Source organism: Etheostoma spectabile, chromosome 2 (genome assembly GCF_008692095.1).
Source record: "Etheostoma spectabile isolate EspeVRDwgs_2016 chromosome 2, UIUC_Espe_1.0, whole genome shotgun sequence".
Lineage (NCBI taxonomy): Eukaryota > Metazoa > Chordata > Actinopteri > Perciformes > Percidae > Etheostoma > Etheostoma spectabile.
In genome coordinates, this window is record NC_045734.1 from 28,967,002 (window position 1) to 28,992,515 (window position 25,514).

At 41.4% G+C, this 25,514-nt stretch overlaps 1 pseudogene; it reads right to left on the minus strand.

Moving 5' to 3' along the window:
• Positions 1-1,856: 1,856 nt before the first annotated feature.
• LOC116702321 (neuronal acetylcholine receptor subunit non-alpha-3-like) lies at positions 1,857-15,732 on the minus strand (annotated as a pseudogene).
• Positions 15,733-25,514: the final 9,782 nt, after the last annotated feature.

Consider the following 25,514-nt stretch of genomic DNA (forward strand, 5'->3'; position numbering starts at 1 on the left):
CAGACTGCTCAAGTGCAGGGGAAACAGGGGAGAGGCTTTCACTTAAGCATGCCAGCCATTTTTAATAAGTCAGAAAACCAAGTCATGTCTCCCGAACTAGGCCAAAGCACACAGCGCTTCGTTATCAATACTTGTGTGTAAAAATATTTGTTCGGTGACAAAAGGCTAGACAAGAAAGTTACAACTGCTAATAACCGGAAGGTTGCCAGTCGTTGGGGATAGACCAACTCAGTCAGCTGGGAAAAAAGTGTGCGGTAAATGATGAGCCACTCCTCTTATAATTACTAAGGATGATGCAACCCTTTAATAAAGCAGACAAGTCTGGGAAGCTTGAGTAGAGTGATCGGGGGGGGGGTGACAGAATAATGCTATATGACCTACAATACCTCACCACTGCAAACATGTGCTTAAATCAACAGAAATCATAACAGAAAATGTGACCTTATACACCTTATAGAAATAGTATGTGTTGTATCTATCTTGTATCTGTGGTTTTTATTTATTCCTACATGTCTGCACTGTGCTATCATATTAATAATATTAATGACTGCAACCTTTTCCCACGCAGCTGTTTATCCGAAGATACAGATCATTAGTGTAACAACGTGGCCTCCAATTGTCCAGATATTGATCTGTGTATCACCATGGCATTCTGATAGGTAATGTGTTTACTCCTTATTTGTTTGATAATATTTGAAATACAGTTTATCACGTTATTATTTCTGTCAAGCACATTGTGAAACAACACCAGTTGTCTTAGTGGCAAAAAAAGACATTTGCTGCCATCAAGTGGTGGTACTGTGTCATTACACCCAAAAACACAATCTAATTGGTTGCCTCCACCTGGTTTTATCTAGTCCATACTCTAATTCATGATGCTAGCAGACAGAAACACAGCCAGATTAACTCCAGTGTTTCTACCACTTTCTTTGCATGCATATTACTCATTAATTAGCAAGTAGTTGGAGGCAAATTCATTAAGAAATGTGCACCCTGTAACTCAGATGGCATGTTAAGGTACCAAACATTTAATTTGTTGATGCTTTTGCAGTTAATCAAGTCGACACAAACAAATTGCCCTGCCCTGAACCTACAGTCCTCCCCGGGGTAGTTGCCCACGTTGCCCGGTTATAAGCATAGCCTTAGTCTCACATTATCAGAGCTAGTATCCCCACAACGCTGTGGAGTAAGGTCTGGGTTGTTTGCATTTCTTTAAACACACCGTTACATAAACACATCACAATCATCTTGGGCGACGCTCAGCTCTGATGCACACATGGTGGCTCTGCAAAATGGTTTTGGGAAGGGGTTTTGTCATTTTATTGTGAAGGACGGATGTACGATCTGGTAGTTTTAACAGCATTGGGGACCCCAAGCATCAATGGGACTTAACACCCCCGAAAAACCAGTGTTTACAGCGAGAAGATAGGGGTGTCCGCTATGGCCAAGGGTAGCAGTTTAACAGTTAAAATGATCTACTGTTTGGAAAGTAAGAAGTTACACTTTCGTTTTACACCTTAAACTAAAAACATGAATAGATCATTTATATTCGCATTTGAGCAGATATTTTGATAAAACGTGTCAGAACGTGGACACAGTGACTATAGTATTGCGACTGAAATCTTTACAATCATTCCCCAAAAGAACCAAGAAGACCAGTCTTATTGCAAAACCAAATTATCTTCATAACTTGCCATTTGTTGTTGTTTCCTGAAGCGAACAGAGTTTAAGAAACATGCAGAAAGTGAGGGACACCGGGCATGTTAACCACGCACAGGATGTCAGATAATTATCCTGGAAATGTCATTTCGTTGATCCAGACTAAGATAGCCTGAAAAACAAGGCTGGAAAATGTATTTAGCACATTAATTACATTTCTTTTAATCATTATCATCATTACAGTACATACAGCTGGCTGGACAACATGGTGCATGTGACACAAAACAACTAATTATGCATGGAGTGATAGTGTGCATGTTGTTGCATGTATAATTACAATGTTACATTTATACAAACATGAATACTCAAATAATACACGCTACGATAACCTGCTTATTGCTTTCATTCCCTTGGACTCCTGTGCACGCACCTTACAACGAATGACAAGTTGCATGTGGAACACTGCAGTTTGCAGTAGTCATTACAGGTTGCAAACCATAAAAGTGTGTAGCTCGAGCTTGTTTCTACAAAAGAAGTATACAGTGTGAATGTTTTTTAGAGATCATCAATAAGTCAGACTGGACAAACTGGAAAACATGAATGTGCTGTTGGAGAGCATTTGTGAGTTTGTGTGTGTGCATCAAGGTGTGCTGAAATACATCTGCAGAGCAGGCGTGAAGATTAGGACTGTTCCAAGGATTGCCACTGTAAGAAAAGCCCACAGGAAAATCCTGTCCAACACCTGAGCCACGAACTTCCAGTCTTGAACAACCTGAATGAGAGAGAGAGAGACACACACACACACACACACAACAAAGGTCCACAGGTTTGAATCTGTGTCAGCCTCAAGCCCTTTTCACAGTGAAAACATCCCTTATTCAGGACAAAGGAACTACTTTGTGTCAGTTGAATGGCAATTATAGAGCAAATTAGATAATTTTAACAAACAGTAAGCTGTAACAGTTTGAAAAATATATGCAAGCAAACACTTTTTCCCCATGTCTCACGTTCAAGTTAGTTTATTTGAATTCATTTAATTTATTAATTTATCTGACAGGGACAGTGCACATTAATTAACATTACTGTAAATGCACCAGATTTAGCTAAAAGGCTATTTTTCATCCGTTGTCCCTGGACTGATCTTAAAATTGTCCACCCAGAAGTAGATTATGTTTGCAGTAGAGTCCTCACACACATATGGGAGAAAGGTAAAGAGGCATACTGTATATCACACAGCAGTCAACTTAAGACAGTGGAGATTAAGTGGAAAAATGGCAAATATAAAAAATATAAAAGTGCTTACTGGTCCAGATTATACTTAAATATTAATGTGGGGTAAATACTAATCGTAAAAAGAAAATAAAAGTAAAAAGATAAGTCTGTCTGCCCACACACCTCCCGTATGAAGTGCTCCTTTTTGATGTGACGGCTGATGTAGCGAACTGAACTGGTTGCTTTCTCCAGCATGGCCAGCCAGGCTTGGTTCTCGTCCTCTTTCCCTGCAAGGGGGCCTCTCTGCTGGCTAGGGTCCCCCCTCCCCCCACCTTTTCGCCCAGCTCCGGGGTGCGCTCCCATATCTGGAAGGGTATCTGAGGGTAATGGACAACATTTTTCATTTATTTTAAAATGATCTTCAATTGTGCCGGCAATAATAAAAGTTGATTTTTTTGGAATAAGTTTTTTTTTTTCTTGTTGGGGGTTAAAGGGGAAAATTTGGGGAAATTAGATTAATGGGGCCCCGGGAGATAATAATTTAAAAGTTAGTTTTTTGGGAAAAACCTTATTTCCTTCTTGCTGGGGTTAGATGGGGTATTTATACCATCTTTTTTTCACCTAATGAAGCTACCACCCGGAAAAGGTGCTTGCCTGGGTTAAAAAAAAAAAAAAGGGAAAATTATACCCGGCTTGTCCAAAGTACAAATCTGCCACCACAGTCTAATCTAACTGATTAAAAGTTAATCTGTTGGTTTAATCCAATTAAAAAACCAGTTAAAACGACAATTTTCCATTTCACAAGGGTTATGTGTCAGCATTCTTGGCCAGGGACCATAACTTAAGGGGCCAGCTAATTGCCGGGCAATAATGGTAAAAATGGGTGTTTCCCCATTTCAAATTATTATGCTAAACTACGCTAATCTTCTCCTCTAACTCTTTGAAAGAAAGTGAACAAGCATTTTTTCCCCAAATGTCAAACCATTTCTAAAGTTGATCCCATGTTACCTGTCAGTGTTCCCTTAACGCTTGGCAGTCTCTAAAAAGGGTCTTTACCCAGGGGGGGATGGGGGTAAAAAACGAGGAGGTGGGGGGCCCTTGATGACAAAGACGGTGACGATGATGGAGAAAGTGACAAAGATCATGATGAAGAGAAGGTATTCTCCGATCAGCGGGATCACCTGGAGGTGGAGACATGTAGAGGTTACTGAATCAGTTACACAGTTGACTCTGTTTGACATATGTTTTATTTCCTAAAGAAATAAGGATGGGAACAAAAGGAATTCATGACAAGAAATTAGTTTATTTACTACATCACAAAATGTAAAAACTTCACATTGTCTGCTTCTTAAAGGGACACTCCACCATTTTTATCACTTGACGTTCAGTTTGCTCTTCACAAGGAGTACCACTCAGCCTGGAAATGTCTCCTGTGGCTCTGGAGAGAGCTGTCCAAAGTTTGAGTGTCCCATTAAAAATATTAATGCTGCAGTTGGTAAGTTTTTTAAAAGTTTTTTTATTTATTTTTTTACTGAAACTGTCACTCTATCTTGACAGTAGTACATGAGACAGATTATCTGTGGATGAAATCTAGATCTATTGCCTCCCCCTAGTGCCTTCACCGCGCCAAAGTAAAACAACCAATCAAAGCTGAGGAGTGCTCATGAACTGAGATCAAATTGTCAAACTAGGTAGCGCTGAAATCAAGATTCTGTTACTGCATTGGATATTTTTCGCCTCAATGTTAGCAATGTAGCTAACCTAGATCCTTTTTGAAAACAACTGAGCCAAAACCAAGCACTGCCCACCAGCCATGGAATCACCAGAGTAGTTTTGCAGGCATTTGGAAAGAATTTTGACCTGAAAATGGCGCTAGATGAAAGGTCAAGGCGTTGCTACAATTATTCTGCAATCCATCAAATGGTTTTTCTAAATGCTTCACTCACAAACAAGAATGTCCACTTCATGGTGGCACTTCAAGAGAAAGAATTTAAGAGATCACCAAGTGATTAGGATTCATCGTCTAGGAACCATGATGCCTGTACAAAGGTTTGCTCCAGTAAATCAAGTAGATGTCAAGCTATTTCACTGAATGGGTGGTAACTGTGGTGGTGCTAGACATCAGAGGATTCCCAAAGTCATTAGAATTAACCCACAATGCATGACGGTAGTAGCTGGTGTCGCTGGGCGATATGGAGAAAATCATACATCACGATATTTTTGACCAAATCCCTCGATATCGATACCACCGATGTTGTAGTGTTAGCTATTGGGGCTTTCACAAACTATTTACACAATTAGATTTTTGATAAATAATTGTCAGTAATGTGGATATAATGACTAAGTGGGTAAAAGTAAATAACAACAGTCTGGTAAGTTCAGATATGAAATCACTTTACTGCAATACAGATTTTAAAACCAGTGTAAGACAATGCTTATGTCATATTACAATATAAGGATATCCAAAATCTAAGACCAAATCTAGTCTCACATCATGATATCGATATAATATCAATATAATGCCCAGCTCTAAGTTGTATTAGTGTATGTGTGGTACTTTTTTCACTTTGCATTGTGAGGGGATTTGATATAAAATAATCCTCAATAAATAATATGAAATAGATTGGTGTACAGTATAGTGAAAAGTACGTGATTTTGGATGCAGTCATTGTCTTTTTGGAGCTCTGTAGTATTCTGTATTGAACTGAGATGTTTCTGAAGTCTTCTTAATTGAGTTGACATGCAGTTTAAGCTGCAGTTAATTCAGAGGGCCATAGCCGTGATCTGGGCATGCTGCAATTAAGATTCCAATTAAGATAAGTGAACACAGGAAAAAGTAGGATATATTTCAATATTATAGCCCAGTAGAAACTTTTTAAATGGAAGTTGCCTTCTAGCATCTTAGGAAACCCACCTTTGAGGATGAAGGGATGATTTCTTCTATGACCAAGAGGAACACAGTGAGCGACACCAGCACTGACGTGGAAAGTGACAGTTTCTCTCCTTCGTCTGACGGCAAATAAAACACCAGCACAGTCAGAAAGGAGAGGCCGAGGCATGGGATGATGAGGAAGAGGGTGTAGAACAAGGGCAATCTCTTGAGGATGAAGGAGTACGTGACAAATGGGTACCAGTACACCCCATCCACCCTGCTTCCCCGTACTCCTGTGGCATTGAGGATCTCCCACTCGCCGTTATCGAAAAAGTCTTTACGGTCCACGTAGTGATCCACCAGGACCAGGTCCACCATGTTTCCATCGTAAGTCCAGGAGCCAAACTTCATGGAGCAGTTCTGTCGGTCAAAGGGGAAGAAGGTGACATCCATGGTGCAGGAGGACTTGTAGCTGGCGGGGGGAGTCCATGTTATGGTACCATCCCAGCGCACAATGGCTTTGGTCATCAGGGAACCCTCGAAGCGACCGTCCGCACTGGGAGAAGATGAGAAAGAAAGGGGATTGAGAAGACATTGGAGGCAAGGTAAGATGATCAATATGAAAGGAATATGTATGTGTGTGCATCAGAGTTTTCAGGCACTGTCTCAGAATGTGCTACGGATGTGTGCAGAGTGCTGCCTAACTCACTTTTCATACAGGACGATGTCAGGCAGCCATATTGTCTCTGAAGGCACTCTAATGGATGTAATACCTCCATAGTCATCTGGATTCCACTTCAGCTTCACGTCAACCCACTCCTTTAAATAAATAAATAATAATGTACGTAAAGTAACATAATGGGACACTAAGAGACTTAGACTTGCTTTGCCAGGCCTGTCTCCACAGCGATGTGGAGGAGGGTCTGGCTAGTCCACACAGCAAAATGTGCTCTGATTCATTGGCAATCAAAATTTTAAATACTTAAAGAAAGCCAAGGTTAACGGATATCCACGTGAAAAGAGTGTATCCTGCGGAATTTCCGGCAGACCTCGAGCAATCCCGGAAGTGGAACGTTGTGAATATAGACTAGCTTAACAAGTCTTGTAAATGCATCTTTTCCATTTCAGCTCCATGGAGAGAATCAGACTACTAACTGCACAAAGCAAATGGAAAATGTCTCTTCTTATCGCAGATTTTGAAATATGTGAATATACAACATATTTACGTTACATTTGTGAGAACTTGAATAGTCATCATACACCATTATATATGACGTGTGTGCATGTTTTATAGGTTACCATAGCACATTGGAGCTAATAAACTGATTATTGCCTAAACGTTCCAGCCATGGAGAATCCAAAATCCAAACACTTTAAGAATCCCCAGATGTTAAAATAGAACCCGACAATTTAACAAGCCAGCTTTTTATAAATGTTAGCGTTCATTTTTACCTGCCAGAGCCAGACATTTGTAGTCATCAGTTGGTTCTTTTCATCCTGAAGGAATACAGGAAAGAAATGAGTTCACCATTTATACATCTTAGCGGTGCTTACTGTGAACAATACAAGAGGCTAATGAGGTGTTGATTAGCAAACCAGAAACTGGAGACAAAAAGTTGAGTGGGATAGAAGAAAGTACTTAAACCTAGTTAAAAAGGAAGATTTTTTTTCCCAGAATGTGTTAATTGCTTCTCTTTCTTGCCACTAAGAAAGCACACAGGAACAGCTCAGGGGTTAAGGGCCTGGCTTCAGGCAACATCTACATTAATGAGCAAGAGAAGCACAAGTTACTCCCCAATATCACCGGCAATACTAATATACACTGAACAAAATTATAAATGCAACACGTTTTGTTTTTGGTACCATTTTCCCTAAGATCTAAGACTCTATGTACACAAAAGGCTTATTTCTCTCAAATGTTGTTCACAAATCTTTCTAAATCTGTTAGTGAGCACTTCTCCTTTGCAGAGATAATCCATCCACCTCACAGGTGTGCTATATCAAGATGCTGATAAGACAGCAGGATTATTGCACAGGTGGGCCTTAGGGTGGCCACAATAAAAGGCCACTCTTTTGTACAAAAAGTCTTAGATCTTTGAGTTCAGCTCATAAGAAATGGGGGCAAAAACAACAGTGTTGCGTTCATAATAAGTTCCGCTGGCTCATTTGCTCAATACAAAGTATAAATATGTCCAGTATGTATACAAGGACGAAAGAGGCTTGGAAAGAGAGTGATGGAGAGGAGGAAGAGGAGGAGGACAAAGACAGTAATGAATTTCTGGTGGTCAAAAAGGTTTTTCTATGTAAATTGTTGAGTTTCTTTGCAGGAGATGCTTCGCAGGAACATAAAGAGTAAAACTAGAGAAGAGAGAATATATATAGGATAGATTTGTCTGCTCTCGAGAGGCCCTGAGGCACACCTGACTGCATGGGTTTTATCACTGTAATTTAGCTAAAATACCACCACAAGATGGCACTCTTATCAATGTTATGTCTGCATGGCAGAGGAACCAACATCAAAGCCTGGCCGTCTGTGGAGTTGTGGGACCAGCTTTCTGTGTGTGTGTGTGTGTGTGTGTGTGTGTGTGAATAATAAATGTGATCTGGTTCCTCTCAGCCTGAAGGCCGCATTACTTCCTCCGCTGCTATGAAAGACCAATTTGGACCTGTCTTGTAACCTTTCTTCTTCTCTCCTCTTTAAACTCTATCTTCCTATCTGTGCCCCTTTAAATCCCACAGCTCCTGGCCCTCCTCCTTGTTTATCCTCACAATTTGGTCCTCAGTGTTGCTTCTATACTCCTTTATTAGCCAACCATTTCCATCTCTTCTACTCCAAACCTGCCTTTCTTTGTATTGGCGTTGTGTTGGCCTGGTTATATTTTATCATTTCGTATTAACATGAAATAGTAACATCCTGTCCCTTCCTAAACATCCTAGCCATTTCTGAACAATCTCCACAAAACTTCTTTCTATTTTCTTCTTGCCTCTTTCAAAATAATCATCTGTCCTCTTTTTTAGGCTCTATTCTTATTTGATCAGTGATCCTTCTCTCCTTACTCATTTCCTTTCTTTCCAAAAAGTAACCCTCCGACGTCAGAAGGCTGTAACCAGACTTTATTAACCATGTTACGAAAAGCAATTCCAACGTGTGCAGAAAGCGTCCTTAACAGTGTAGTTATGCACAACATACGTGTGTGTGTTCTGTTGATCTCCTGGATGCATTAGAGCCTCTATGTTCGGTTCCACTTTACTCAAGGGCGCTCAGGATGTGATCACTGCAGAGACAGTTTAAAATACCCTCATCTATCTAATATTAATATAATACATAATGGATGGCATGGACAGAGCCAGAGCTGCCATGTAGGACACCGAGGCCATGTCTTCACGATTTGATTTTAAAAGTGGGCTTTATCTATTGACCTTTCAAAGGTCAGCCTAATTTGATTGATTTTCCTTCCTCCTCTTTCAATTTAACTAAAATGCAAAGTAAGCTCACAAGCTGCATACAAATCAAATGCAAATGCTTAAATCAAAAAATAAAATAACAATTTATTTATGTTTTGCTGGGAATGGCCTAATCACTTTCATTCAAATCAACTATTATATCCATTTCATATACAGTAAACCTATTCCCTTTCCCATCTAACACAATTACAGGAACCACAACAACACAAACTGGTCTTAAAGATCACCATAGAGTTGAAAACAAAGAACAAAGAACCAGGATGAACATCACAAGGTAGTATTCATGCAGGTTGACAAATACATTGAGCATGTATGAGCACAGCTTTGCATGTGCCGATAGAGAAGGCCAAAAATGAAATAACTTGACACTTCTGTATGCTGTATGCCTCCCGTGTGTTTGCGTATCCAGGTGTTGTTTCCTCACCACATCAACCAGTTGTGAGATCTTGAGTCCAAAGCATACAGTGATAGTGTCGTTGGAGTGCTGGACGGGCCGCACCCACTTCTGGTAACCCCTGAACAGGTTCCTCAACAAGGAGTCCTCCATCTCAGCCAGGGACACAAAGTCTTCCTGAGCTGGAAGGAGCCAGAGAAGAGTAGTGATGAGGACAAGCTTGGGAGAAAAAAAAAATGTTATAGTGTGACTCTACAAATAGCTATGGATGTGATTCTAAGCAGCGCCGACATTCGAGATGAGTCTGAAGCTGAGGCTGCTGCTCTGCTAATGTGCTGCTTTTGCTACGCTTCCTGTGTAGACATTGTGTTACACTCAATACTGTGCCTGAACACATCTTGTGGAGATACTGACGTTTTGATGTCGCTGCTGCTTGTGACTTCAGATTTTGTTGTCGCCCTTTTTCTTACATGTTGAAGAACGTACAAAGACACAGTCACGCATCAACAAAGTGAACCACCTCCCCAAAGACTCAAAAGCAAGTGGAGGGAAAAAATTAAGTCAGGGCCTTAGAGTCACACACACACACACACACACACACACAGACAAAGTCAACCCTGGACTGACAGCTGGTCATGGCCGCGTGAATGCATCTAAGCTCCCAAGGCTGACGAAATGATCACGCTGACATGATCACCTCAGACAGAACAACTGCCAGGGGAGACTAGTTGAGCTCCCAGCACTCTGTGCAGCCAGGCACAAGACATAGTAGTCAGTCGTAGAGTGACGCTCACACCGAGCAGGAGGCGATGCGATGAAGGAACAGTGCCTTCACTGCATCACCCCCCCTTTTAAGTGCAGACAGCTGGGATAAGAAGAAGACAATTACAGAAAACACACTGTAACTCAGTTTAGTTTGACTTACTTAAAAATACACAGCCAGACTGTTCCAAGACTCGTCAGTGGCCCACAGTTTGCATATTTGATCAAACAGACAGACAACTTGTTCATCAATAGCTATATTTGTTTTGTTAAATTGTCCTTGAGCAAGACGCTGAACCTCTTCCCCGTTGCTCATTGTAACTCACTCTGAAAGAAGCAGATGACAGCGGCATTTGCTGGACGCTCAGAGCGTTATGCGGTATTTGAGCTGCACAACAGAGCCTCCCTCAGTAACTCTAGCGACTCTGAGCTCTGAGCATCGGACTACATGAGAAGAAGATATTTGGCATTGCCAATGGTAGTGCCGCAACAGAAGCAGAGGCTGATAGACAGTGGAGAGAAGTTTGAATCAACAGCCTCTCAAACAAGGGGAATGGAGCAGAGGAATGGAGAGAGCTGATAAGGGAAGGAGTGATACAGAGTGACCCAGAGCAATTCCCTTCAGTGTCTGAGAGAGACAGAACAAGAGGGCAGGGTAGAGATTGGCACAGAAGGAAAAGTGAACTGGGGAAAGGGGAATGAGAACAGACAGCCAAACAGATAGCAAGAAGAAGCAAATTCCCATTCCAGCTTGTTTCTTAACACAAGGTTCTGAGTGAATCCCTCTCAGCCGGTATCCAACACTTTATATTCTGCTACTATTAGTCACACTGGAGAGATGCGGTTTGGTTTTGGGGTTGATTTAAACTGAATTTCCACTGAACAAAGACATTAAGAATGGTAAAAGAACATATGCAATAAGCTGGACCATTATCTTTCTTCTGCAAGGTTGAAACTCCGGTTTGAAGTTGCAGGTATTTTTATTTTTTTTTTAATTTTACAAGTGTCACCACTCATGAAGGGCATTCTAAGAAAAAGCACAAAAGCTTGTATTTTAACCTGATGCCCCTATCTTTTCAAGCAATACAATGGAACAGTGTTCATTTTGGTACCTGGTTTTTAACATTTTAGTTTAGTCAAATTTGAGTCTATTGGTTTTTGTTAGTTGTAGTGTCATTTTTTGTCATGCATTCTTCATTTTTCTGTCTTAAAAGCCTCTTGAGGCTACAGCTATCGCCACCTTTAATTATCCATTATCATCTCCATCTCCTGGCTGTATGATCAGAGCCCCCAGGAACAGTAGTTATTTTGTCCATTTCACATACAAATTTAATTAATATATTTTTAACGAAAAATTACACCTATTGGGTTACTGTTTGTGTTTGTTGTAAGGTTACTTTTTAATTAGTTTTCATCTGTTCTTCGTCACAGAAAAAGACCATTACTAATGAAAAGGTTTCATCATAGTTAATTATAGTTAATATAGTTGATGATATTACTGTAACACTGCCATGTTTTTTTGGGGGATTCAACCAAACTACCACGGCACCTGTTTGGTTAAGTGATGGATTTGTTTCAATGAGTTAGTTAGGTATATTTCTTTTTTTTCTGTTGTGTGCTGTCCTTAAATTCATTTCAGTCTTTACATTTATGTCTTTAAATTCATTTTGATTTACTATTTTAAGGATTAGGCTTATTGGAAACAAATCCCATTAAAATACTAGACGCAAAAATGGTTTAGTCCATCTCATAATACTTGACCCTGACCCTATTGTGGCCACAACAAGTCCATCTACTCCAAATGGTCACAAATATACACTTTAATTTCTTTTTGTTAAAGACTCGGGGGAGGGGGGATCATATTTCAGAGGAGGGTGGTGCAACCCCGTGCTCCTCTTCTATCCCCCCCCTGTGTTCAGACTCAAACACATTACCTCCCGTTGCATCAGATCCCCTGTAAAGGCTTGAAAAGGGCCATCAGTACACTCAGACAGCTGAATCCTATCTACCATCTCTACAGGAAGCAACTCTTTCTCAAGATCCTCATCAACAAAAACACAGGAGCCAAAACCCCCACAGGAATGGATTCATCCACAAGAGCCCACTCTCTCACTCAGATATAAACTGTGTGTGGGTGTGTGCGTGTGTTCATTTCTGCATGCAGTCGTGTGTGCGTGCGTGCATGTTTGGTTGATTTAGCCAAGGTGAAGGGGATAGTATTGATTAGAATGTAGAGTCTGATGGCTGGGGGGATGGGGATTACATAGTTCAGCATATGCATACACTCTGTGTGGGTGTGTGTGAGTGAGAGAGTTTACAGTTTGCTGATGATTGATACAGACACAGGAGTGACCCAGGCAAACACCCTGCCTCTTCCTCATTCTAAAACACCCCATGAAGGACACTGAACGATACAATCCCATTGTCCCTTCCACGTCTGGCCACTGTGGAACCAACGGGTTGCACCACTGAGAGGGAAAGCAGGGGGGGTTCATTCAATTCTTCACAAACTAGTGCAAATGACAGGCTGTTAAGATAAGATCAACTTCATTGATCCTGCACCCGGGAAATTCAATGACTACAGCAGGTCAAGAGTAAAAAGAGTCGAGGAAATAAATGATTGAGCGATGAATTAAAATGCAACATGATACAAAACAGCATGAAGTGTATCATTGCCGGTTAAATGATTGGCCACCGCAGGGTAATGTCATTTTGTGTTTCTCCAAATGCTCAATTCTTTGTCAACTTTTTGGAGCAGGACGCTGTGGGCACCCATCGTCACAGCCTTAACCCTTGTGTTGTCTTCCTGTCAACCATGGTCACTTTTTTTTCAATATTATTATCACTTTTTCCCCAAAAAATGTCACTATTTTAATGTTTCGTGTGCTTTTTTTTGACAATTTTGGTGTTTTTTCCAAATGTTTTGGATATTTTTAATGTTGTCTTGACCCAAGGACAACATGAGGGTTAACACACTACCCCTATTCAAAATGAATAGGAAGACCTACATTTTTTTCCAGACTGTCTACACCGCCTAAGTGTGTGTGAATGCGGCCTCACACTGTTTCTCAATGCAGTCATCACTGGTGTCTTGTAGATGCATAGACTTTCGGAAAATGGGACATTTTTGAACACTCAAAATAGAGACAGAATCATTACAAAAGAGAGAGGGATCCCAGCTTTACTGCCCTTTTTTACCCACAATGCAACAAGACAGGTATATCTTGAGGGTAACCAAGACTTTTCATAACGGTTTACCTCATCAGTCAAAAGGCCTTTGAGGCATGTGCTGTACTGTACGGGAGCACACACGCGTTGGTTCCCACGTAGTCGTTGGATGTCACAGACACTGAGCATGACATGACCGGAGGTGACTACGCGTGTGTTACATTACTGTACATAGCCTACACCTGTCGTTTTCATTGGTACTACTTCCACCCAAGAAACAGTCAGCATGTTATATCTGGATTATTCAAAGTAACTGTGACATGTCGTGGTTGTTTTTTAACCCTCCTGTTGTCCTCGAGTCAAATTTGACCCGTGTTCATAAAGTTTCTATATCATAAAATTTGGGTTTGTTTCAACCGCATTGTCAAAAAATATATAAATAACGTGGATGGTTCCATAAAATAAATGATCAGTTTACTCCTTTCAATGAATTTGGGTGTTTTATTCAATTTTATATCATTTTGGGAATAAATGAACATTGAAAAAGTGCAAAAAAAACCCAACAAAATCCTTCAAAAACGGGACAAATACGTTGGGGAAAGTGAGAAAAAGTGTCGACCAATTTTAGTTTAAATTTTGACAGAGAAATAGGCTACAAAACGTTGCAGGTCGACGAGAAGACAACACAAGGGGTTAAAGGCAAAGTTTTAAAAGCTGTGACTGCTCCAATTAAAAGTTCCATTCATGCTAATTGAGTTGGCGGCACATACGTCGAAAGGCGAATATCTACACAAAAGCCAATATATCTGCATGGCGTTAGAGGGATGTGAGTTTTATTTTGTAATTTGTTGGTGAACTAAACCTTTAAAATCCAAGCGTGACACTGCATCCCAACCTGCTGACATAATATACATTATAAACATAATGTGATTGAACGTTACTGTGGACGCGCACGCATCAGTGTCTGTTAATCATTTTTATCAATTGGTCATGACTTCTCTCTCACTAGCACACACCCAGACACACACACACCCAGACACACACACACAAACACACACACACACACACACACACACACAAACACGCAGCATGAATATACAGCAAGAGTGATGTACAGCATGTGCTGCCAATAGCCCCTCCATCTCAAGATTAGAGAGTAAGCTTGTACCACACACACACACACACACACACACACACACACACACACACACACACACACACACACACAGTAGGAAGAAGAGAGCACACAGCAGTTGGAAGTGTCTGCTTTTCTGCACAATATTTCATTCTCTACTTTTCATAACAAAGCCGTACCTGCAATAATGTCTCCAGTCATTTCAATGTTTTAATTTGAGCCATGCTCAGCCACACATCCCCAGGGGGCGCTGCGCTCCCATAATTCAGTAAATCCTGAATGGGCTCCTCTCCCCTGACCCCAACATGTTCTGCTCTCTGCACGATTAAAAGTGCGATCACATCTGAATTATAGCCTACAATATGTCCGCATTTGATTTCCTTATTTCAGACTATTTCACCACCTGAGAAGCTTTGGGCAGGACGCTGCACACTGGACACCCTGTTGATGAATAAGGGATCGCGCAACACAACCAATCCTCACCAGGGTGAAAAGGCTTGTGCGTCCTGAGTCAACACCCTTTGTTTGGATATAGAAGATGCTAGTAGCGCAGCTTCAACTGTTTAAAGACAGAGGTGGTTCCCGATTCTTACCTTGCATGGTAGCCTTCCCGAGAACCAGGGAGAACCACAACACCGCAACCCCAAACTTCATGCTCCCCCTTGTCATCAACAACAGCGATCGGATGGGTCCACAGCGGAGATCAGACCATTTTACAGGTCACGCAGTCCTGCAGGGCGCATCGCTCCAAGAGCCGACTGGGACCTCCGGAGTACCACCGCTGTGGTGTCCACTTTAAATAATGAAGGACAGACGGTGGTTGGTGGCGTTGTTTAACACGCACCGCCTTTACAATGTGGGGCAGCAGCAGATTGTGTGATCCCCCCCCCCCCCCCACCACCACCACCTTCCTACTGTTCTGTCGCCTGTTCCGTTTCCCCGCAGCCTCTCTCCGTGTGTTTGTGTGTCCCGGTGCAGAGATGGATGCTGCCGGAGCGGAGCCGGGCTGAGGGCGGGACGCAGGAGGGCTGGCCCGTCAGAGGATGAAGGCAGGACGCGGACTGACAGATCTGGTACCCATCCTGAGCAAAAGTAAGGTAGATGGAGATAGATAGATAGATAGATAGATAGATAGATAGATAGATAGATAGATAGATAGATAGATAGATAGATAGATAGATAGATAGATAGAGTAGTAGTGGTATAATTAAGTAGGTGTAATTAATTAAGTGGCCTGTGATAGACAGATAGATAGATAGATAGATAGATAGATAGATAGATAGATAGATAGATAGATAGAAAGATAGAGTAGTAGTGGTATAATTAAGTAGGTGTAATTAATTAAGTGGCCTATAATAGATAGATAGATAGATAGATAGATAGATAGATAGATAGATAGATAGATAGATAGATAGATAGAGTAGTAGTAGTAGTAGTGGTATAATTAAGTAGGCCTACTATACAGATAGGCCTACTTAAAAATACAAATTTACAACAACAGAGAATGTTAAATGTATTGTTATGTAGTCATAAAGCCCTTTGGTTTCTGATAAATGGCTTAAGATCATCTTTCAGTAAGTAGTGACCTGCAAGATTCCTTTCAGAAACCCATCTCACTTTTATAGGCAGTGAGTCGGCACATTATCGTAAATCATCAAGAGAGTGCAGTTTTGCATTTCTTCAGCTACACACAGGCATGCATGCCATGCCATGCCTTACCACGTCACGCCATACACCTTACAACAGTATACATTATACATAGTATGCCCTAATGTCATTATTGTCAGAGAGAAACCATTGGGTGAGGCTGTGAGCACAAATGATTCAAGCTAAACTGGATCCATGCTAATAATATGAGGACTCTGTGCACTGGAGTGAAAACCCAATCCCAGGTGACTGGAACAATGCACTCTGCCACATCACATCCTGACATCAAATCTAATTAGAGCCCTTAATGTATGTGGGCATCACGGACCCTGATTAGAGCCTGATTCCAGACAAGCAAGCCCACAAGATGTGCTTTTTATTTTACCTATGTGTGTTATTCCAAAGCTATCACCTTTCGCGGGTAAAAGGCAGAGTGGCGAGGACGAGCACTTACTGTGGCCCAGTCTATCTAATTACATGCTTTACAAGCTGAGCAGATGAGGTGATCTAGTCATCGATCTCGCAGAGAGTTTCCATACACTGTTGGGAAACTGAGAAATACGCGTCTCCTCCGGATTCAATTTGTTTCTGTTATGAGTGAACGGCGGTGGAACCGAGAGAAAATTAGACCTAGGTGAATATATTCCGACTTTAATTGCAAGGCGTAGTGGTTTTGTTTTTCCCTCGTACTGTAAATTACATCATTGTGTCCCTGTGTAAAAGACAACCAGCAGAGAAATGATAGAGTGGCCCCAACGGGGCTGGATTAATGGAGGCGCAAAGGTCACACGGCCGGAGCATCTGACAGAGAGCAGAGAGCTCGGATGAATTCTTTGTGTCATTTTTTCAGGCAATCAAATAACCAGTTAGTTGACTCGTAAAGAACTTGTGGCGGGCCAGTGAAGGAGATGGACACTCTCTCTTTCTCTCTCTCTCTCTCTCTCTCTCTCTCTCTCTCTCTCTCTCTCGTAATTAATTTTGAGCTAACAGCAGCTGGGAGATGAACTGCAAGGTGAATCATTCTGCACCCATGCACAAACACGCAAACATACGCATATGGATTTGATGGGTCATTGTTTTATTTATCAACATGAACACACATGCAATTGCATGACATGGCACTTGACTGCTGTAGTTGGTTTTGTGCATCCCATTAAATGCTGTTTTACTAAGGCACCTGATCACCTCTCAGCAATTGCCAAGTCTCGCCCACAGGGGAAACCCGGGCGCACACGCACACACACACACACACACACACACACACACACACACACACACACATCAAGTAGGCACGACCTCCCTGCTTATCTAACACCCAAACAAACTCTGTGCCACTTCTGTGTCAGTGCACACAAACTGACAGCGAGTACTTCAGTCTTGTTATCCAACGCTCGAGGTAAGTGTAGTTTCTGGATGGTCTTTAAATTGCAGACTACTTCAGCAAGTACTTCCATTCCCTGTTAATTAAGAAAATGAGTTCACATGCAGGCCATCAGAGCTGAGGGGAGGTGGAGAGATTCTAAAAGAAATATGAAAAGCCACATCTTTTTCGACAGAATTGGCAAAATCTTTGAGTATTTTGGAAAAAAAGACATAAGTATTTCTTTGGTTTTACCCATACATTTGTGTGGAATGTATTTGTCCCTTATTGCAATGCATTAAAAAAGTGCCACAAAAATATATATACAGTATGTATGTAACATAATGCAATGTTTCATGTTGTTGGAAGACTAGGTCACCGTAGAATCGCAGCTGCCCTGTAGCTTACCTTAACAGACCAATGCTTAATGCAACAACATAAAGTACACCTGGCTGCACACACACACACACACACACCCACACACACACACACACACACACCCACACACACACACACACACACACACACACATTAACACACACCTTTTCAATCCAAACTGAATGGTAAACTATAATCGAAATAGGAGCATTTGCCCGTGGCTGTGTACACACGTGTGTGTTCCGGCACATTATTTATTTATTTTTATTTATCCTTTATTTAACCAGGTAATACCCATTGAGATTAAAAATCTCTTTTGCAAGGGAGACCTGGCCAAGATAGGCATCAAAATTACATCACATCATTACATACATACAAAGACACACACATGAAACCAAATATGCACTTACAATAAAATCTCAATTAAAACTTGACATGTGAGGGAGTCCAACTCAAAGCTTCTCATTTTCAGCTTAAAATACTCAAAGGAACCATTTACTAAGTTTCAAGTTCTTCTGCAGCAAATTCCATGTAAAGGGAGCAGAGTAAGCAAAGGCCTTTTTACCCAGCTCAGTACTGACACGTGGGACAGAAAACAAGACAACAGCCTGAGAATCTATCGTTATGTGAACCAACTTCAGTTTAAGACCCTCAAAGCAAGACAGAGAGGATTACTGTATATAAAGGGGGAATTTACATTGCAAGATTGGTCTACTCGTCATGAAGATGACGCAGTATGTGAAAACAGAGCTGTCTAAAGAAAATGAGCTTGAACATATTGTCATCAGGGCTGTTTCAGTTTAAGCTGAATTATAAAGGCTGCATTAAAAACTAGAGGTGTCATGAGGGATGCTGCTGAGTGGCATTATGGGATATATAGGATCCCGAGGTTTGGATGCTAGAATTACCAGTTTCCGATAAAATTCAGATAAGCTCTTTCACAGAACTTGCTCTCCTAAATGCTATTAAGTACACATGTTACTCAACATGGTTTGGTTAAATGTGGTTGTTGAATATAATGGCATATAAAATACAGGATATTTCAGACTGCTGAGTTTTTTTTCTTCATTTTTTATTCAGTTGCTACTTCTTTATGGAAGTAACAATTTCTTTAGTGGGGGGGCGGCACTTTAGACCTTTATTTGATAGGACAGCTGAGGACAAGACAGGTGAGAGAGAGGGGGAATGACATGCAGCAAAGGGCTGCTGGTCCGCATTGAACCCACCACTGCTGCGTAAGGACAAACATGGAATCTGAAATATATCTTTGTGTGTGTGTGTGTGTGTGTGTGTGTGTGTGTATTTGCTGTACATACTGAAATATAGATCTACTGGTAAAACAGAGTTATAGTCTGACAACTCTGAAACTGGATCCATGCATATAAGCAGCTACATTTCAAGACTTAGAGAAGGCTGCGATGATTAAGACTACAAATCCCTACTGCAGGAGCTGGGACGTCAGCTGCTGGCATTTGTCACACTGATGTTATGTCATTATCCTTCCCTACCCCGCTCCCACTGTCCCTCCTTTTTATATCAGTACTTCTTTATTTATATTTAGTAAAACTGTCAATTTCATTGGGATGAACTAATAAAGCCAATTGTAATGCTTGTGTGCAGGTTGGGTGTGTTTCAATGCAGGTTAATAGCCAGTTACTTAGACAGGAAACATAACCCACAATGAGAAAGTATGGAGGACTGAACAGAAGTTCACATTGTCTTGCCAGACCGGAAGGACTACACAGGCTGGAACTGGTATGTGAAAACATGCAACCAATTGGTTCTCTGTGCTGTTGTTAGACTCCCAGGAGAATGTGCTTTCAAAGTTGTGTAGTGCTAATGGTAGAGAGCTGATAGAGAGCACGTATGTTTGCACACACACACACACACACACACACACACACACACACACAAACAGCATGGCGCAGATGTTTAAGAGGCTAGACAGCAAGTGAGGAGAAAACATACAGTCCAAATCATACCCGAGAAAGGTAAAAACATAAAATGAAAATCAGAACATAAAAGCCCACAGAAAGACACAAGGGGTCGGGGAGATCGGAAACCGCGATCGGGTGCTGATTATGACAAAGCGATAAGTCGGATTTTCTGCCCCAGTTGCCGTGGCAGCCAGGAGCAGCTGCTGTGGCAGGGTAACATTGGCTCTGCGATCCCATTTCTCCATTCCCCGAGCCGGTCGATTATCAATGATACGGAAAAAGCAAGGAAGATCCTGCCGGGCCCGCTGCCCAGCAAATGCTGGGGCCACAGGAAGGGGGAGGAGGGGGTAGGCAGACACTCAGAGAAATGGTTAGGGAGAGAGAAGAGAACATGTTGTTGGCTTTATTAGTACACCAGCACATGCTTTAAGGCATGATGGACGGATAGAAAAGGGAATGAAAGACAATCACATAAACATATGCGCGCACAGACACTTGTTTTTGCCTGTTAGGGAGGTAATGTGGGTGGTGATGGTGCAGCGGTGTGACACATGCCTTTGGTGTGAGAGATCTGGGTTCAATTCCCACTGCGATACAGCAACTAAAGTGGCCCTGAGCGAGACACTTAACCCATTGTTGCTCCAGAGGCATGCATTGTCTGACATATAGCATATAGCCCATATAGCTAATAATTCCCCCGAGATTTAAAATGAGTCACATGTGTAATGCCACATCACCTCGCATGAGTTGGATGGTACATAGGCTCAGAATCACCAATGAATGACTTGCGGGTGCTCATGTCAAATGGCTCATTACAAAGTTGGTCATGTAAGTGTGAGCAGCTGTAGTTACGTGTTTGTTTGATTTTCAGGCACTTCCAAATGATCAAGCACCAAGTCAGAGATATTGAAACATCTTGAATGTGTACTGCAGCTATTTAAATAGCCAAGTTACCGTTATTAGCTATATTATTGTTGTTCACGACCCTGATTTTATGAAATGGCAACCCACAAAACTACGTCGTACAAATGAACAAGTGCAGACATTCCTCTGTTTAGTCTCTGCCGATTAAAGGATTAAACGAGTGTCACACCTACACTGAGGGGTTCAATCCACAGCGGAATAGGAAAAGAAAAACGTACACAGCTTAGAAAATACAAGCTGGACCTCAAAGAAGTTGGTTTAGCAAATGTTAGATGGATGGAGATGTTGTTGTTGGCTGACGCAGTGTAAAAGTTAAAGTACGGTGACCAGATTTCTCAGACAAAATCCGGGGACATTTTCAGCTCAGACGCGGATTTACCCCCAAAACACGTCATGTTTTTATTTTTGTAAAACTTGAAACGGGGACACTAGACCTAGAGCTGTTTCCCCCAACAGACCCCCATAATGGAAAGGATTTCTAAGGAGGTCGACCTTTCTGTTAAAGATTAAGATCGTTTTTTAAAACATAAAAGTCTGCGTTGGCTAAACCCACCAGACTCCATGTAAATAATCAGTGATTTTAGCATCGTAAAACACGGCTTTCTAAAACATCTCTGAGCTTGTCTGGAGCGACTATCGGCTCCGTTTGGTCAGGGTTTTCTTTCTTTCATTCCAATTTCGGGTCTGTCAGTCACAGTGGAAACCGGGGACATTTCCGGGGACAGATCCAGCCGGGGACAGGTCACCAAACCGGGGACTGTCCCCGGAAACCAGGGACGTCTGGTCACCCTAAGTTAAAGTCCTGAGTCATGTAACATCAGCTCTGTTGTGTAGAGTAACTAATATAGAGCTGAACTGACATTTTGTTTGTTGAACAGTTTGTTTGTTTGTCTGAAGACAAGGGCCTTTCAACGAAATACTGAGACAGGACACACACACACACACACACACACACACACACAAGAGGGACAGGAGTTGGCATTAAGTAAAACCAAGTCTGTCATTTCCACTATATCTCTCTGCCTCTTTTCTACTGAAGCTGTCACAAAAATACTCTGATAGAGAGACAGACTCTGTGTGACACACTGCCTGCACTTGTGGATCCTGCGTACCTTAATACATGCACCATCTGTACACACACACACACACACACACACACAAAGATGTACACACTCCTCTACCATAGAGGTTGTCACAAAAATGTTCTGGACTGGAAGTTAAAGGTATGACTCAATCAGACTTTTTCTCTCTTCCTTATTTTACTGGCTCCACTTTCTGCATCAAACACACACACACACACACACATACACACACACACACACACACACCCACACACACGTTTTGACATAAGCAACAATCTTGAAGTTAAGCTGTCAAAAGATGCCTCATTGACTCATTGAGACCGTAGTGTTTCTCTGTCACCATACAACCCTTTTCCATCTTTTCCTAGGTCACACAAGGGACATTCATCAACACACTTCTTTGCTGCACACATGCAAATGCATGACATGGCACTTGATTGGTTTAGTTGGCTTTGTGTATCCCATTAAGTGCTGTCTTACTAAGGCACCTGATCACTGCTTAGCAATTGCCAAGCCTTGTGCACAGGGGAAACCCAGGCACACACACACACACATTGACAAACATAAGCTACAATATTAAGTAAAGCTGGCAAATGATGGAGACACAAACACACACACACACACACACACACACACACACAACACCCTGTGATCTACTGTATAATACCACCCTGGAACAGACCATATCTAAAGCCTTAGTATCCATCCTTAGTATACAGAATCCTGGGGGTATAGCTGTGGCAGCTATCAAAGAATAATGATTCACCCGTCTGCCTCAATATGGAATATGCTTACATACACACACACATACACACACACACACGTAGAGAGAGCAACATTGTACTTACTGTGTCTGAAAATAGAAACTCGGGCTCTGATTTGTGAGGATTCTTAAAAGCCTGTGTGTGATTTATTAGGAATTTATGTCAATAGATCTTCAAAATGCCTACAAACTGGCTCACATCAAGATTCATCATATCAACAGTTTAGTAACTATAACACTTTCTGCCACGTTGGGAGTTAGAGTTAAATATGTAGCATTAACAATCTTTGTTCTGATAAGGAGATGATTGAAGCTAAAGCTGTATGAGGAGATGCTAGTGGGGGCTGCTTTTTGTGCAGCACTTGTTCCCGAGGTATAAAAAAAGGAAGAGTTGATAGTCAAAGAGCGATCATTGTGTTATTATAAAAACATATCTCTTTCCACCCTCTCATGCTCTCCAAAGAGCTCTCAAGATGTCTAATGAATGGGTCATTAAAGATCCATTATCGTGTCACAGTGCTCTCAGTTTGTGCCGCCACATGAGTCATCACCGAGGACAACAGGCAGGATGAATATGTCATTCCAGTTGTCTTAGTGTGTCAGATCATAACGTAGATCACGTGACTTGCCTAAAATGGCTTTTTCATATCAGTGATACGAAGCCTTCTGAGTAAGCACTTTAATAAATAAGTAGTGTGGGTTGTATAATGATGTTGGATGTACGTGTACTACACATAGTCCCATGTTAGTTTCATGGGCCTGTCTGGCTTGATTGTAACCTATGAGTAGCAAGTACTATACACATGGGTTGTTTACCTACAAATTGCATATATCACACAAACATCCTAGGCAGGTTGTGGGACTACATTCACGAAGCATCAACATTTCCCTACTGACCCAAAAAGAGCCTTATGGGTTAGGTTAGACTGTGATGTTGAGTGAAAACAACCAGGCGCCTAAGTCATCGGATTTTGATGCACAGAAAGGGATGTCACAGAGGTGGGCGGAGAAAACAAGCAAGCTAATGTGTATGGATGGGGCTTGGGTCTGCCTGTGGGACCCTGGGACAAGAGCACAACTCATATTCAACCCCAAAACAGACGTTCACATGTCAGAAGGGTTCAAATCCGGGGTCCTGAATGTTTGATGACCCAAGTAAACACACTAAAATCATTATGAGAGCAGTAGATGGAGTTAGACAGGCCGGCAGGTAGCTAGGCACAGCAGATAAGGTACTATAAATCTTTGAAAAGAAAACATTTTTAGTGTCAATGTATCCCTTAGTGTTCAGAACAGAGGAGACATGGACTCAGTAATTGGTTAAAATTGGTTTTTGAATAAAGATTGTTGCAGGAAAAAAGGACTCAGACGTTTGAATTATACATGGCATTGGTGCCATGTGTGGTTTTTCTCTGCAGTACCAAACTGGAAAACATTGGCTCGCTTTTTCTCACTTTTGATAATAAGTTATTCTCAGAATTCTTCTGAAAGAAAATGACACGGCAAAGAAATTAAATATCAGGGGTGTGTAACGTCACCATTTTATAGAGCCATGAGCCATGAGACTGGGCTGAACATTTAGGCTAACTACAACAGGCTCTCAAGCTGAATTGAATGGCTTTTATCTGCCAATTTAATAATATACCATCATAATAAGAGTTATTAATATAGTTCATAAATCACTTTTTATTAGTTTAGATTTAACAGTTTATTTTTGCACACATTACATTATATTTTATATATTATATCCAAGAAGCTAACTAAATTATTTGTAAACCTTTGAGATTTACTATGTACACTGTCAATAAACAGTATTTTTCTGATATTTATTTTAAATAATTGTCACAAACATTGTGTTTTTTTCTTTAATAACCCCAATCCGCATGTCCTAATGTTACCTATATTCAACCTGTTATCTCCAATAGACCCATTTCTTATGCCGCTTTCTTGCCAATATAATATAGACAATTTTGCACTAAAACAATTGCACTCTTTAATAGACACACATCAGAGTGCAAATACAGAAACGATGCAAAACTAAAGCACACGAACTCCGAAAAGAAATGCAACAAAAAAATGCTGCATCCAGATTACACAACGGAAGTTCTTCAGGCCTCTAGAGGGAGCACTAAGTGGAACAGCTTGACTTTTTTTTTGAACGTTCATCATAGACTGTAAAGATTACGCCTAAGTTTGAGATATGTTATCTCTCTCGTTTTGGTGTCTCGGCTCAGGTCACAGGTGATACTCAATCAGCAGAGACGTGTCTATAAACGTGTGGTAACATAAAGGCAGAGCGCTCTGACCCCGTGGGGTTGAAAATCAATTTCTTGGGCTTTTTCTCTCCGTTTGATAACAGCCGTATTTCCCTTTTTGCATATTATATTCTTCCCTCCTCTATACTTTCCATTAGAAGCTGCTGCTCATTGGGTGAAACATTTGGCGCATGCGTCTTCTCATCTCTGCATCAGTAAATCTGGGATCGATAACGTGGTCTATTTGAGAAAGCCGTGAACGTGCACTTATCCCGGCTATCTACACCTGGCTGGACATAGCTTCACCTGTTCATCCTGGCTATCTACACCTGGCTTGACATAGCTTCACCTGTTCATCCTGGCTATCTACACCTGGCTGGACATAGCTTCACCTGTTCATCCTGGCTATCTACACCTGGCTTGACATAGCTTCACCTGTTCATCCTGGCTATCTACACCTGGCTGGACATAGCTTCACCTGTTCATCCTGGCTATCTACAC